Source organism: Myotis davidii, unplaced genomic scaffold (genome assembly GCF_000327345.1).
Source record: "Myotis davidii unplaced genomic scaffold, ASM32734v1 scaffold44, whole genome shotgun sequence".
Classification (NCBI taxonomy): domain Eukaryota; kingdom Metazoa; phylum Chordata; class Mammalia; order Chiroptera; family Vespertilionidae; genus Myotis; species Myotis davidii.
Window position 1 is genome coordinate 8,019,099 of NW_006299705.1, and position 353 is coordinate 8,019,451.

General features: G+C 67.7%; 1 protein-coding gene across 2 annotated transcripts in view; it reads left to right on the forward strand.

Annotated features, from left to right (window-relative positions):
• The window catches only part of VCAN (versican), a 104,401-nt gene that overhangs the window by 885 nt on the left and 103,163 nt on the right, over positions 1-353 (forward strand). The gene's annotated exons all lie outside the window — the stretch shown is intronic.

Consider the following 353-nt stretch of genomic DNA (forward strand, 5'->3'; position numbering starts at 1 on the left):
AGCAGGGGATGGGGGTGGGGGTGTTGGAGCGCCGCGGAGGTCTGGGAGGCGCCTGGGCGGGAAAAGCTCGCCCTGAACCAGCAGGGATGTGCAGGAGTTTATCTCCCTGTGAAGAGCGGAGTGGAGGCTGTCGCTCCCGTCTCAATGAGCAAACCTGCGCTCCGAGCGCTCCACAGACAAAGGTGGCGCGGGGACTCGAATCTGGAGCCTCCAGGACCAGCCCTCTTGCCCGGGCCACGGCAGCCCTTCTTTTCCTTCCATCTCCCCACCCCCTCCCAGCCCTCGGCCCTGGTTGAGCAACTTTACTGGCGGGTCCCGCGGCCGCGGAGAGCGAGTGCCGGGAGCCCCGCGGG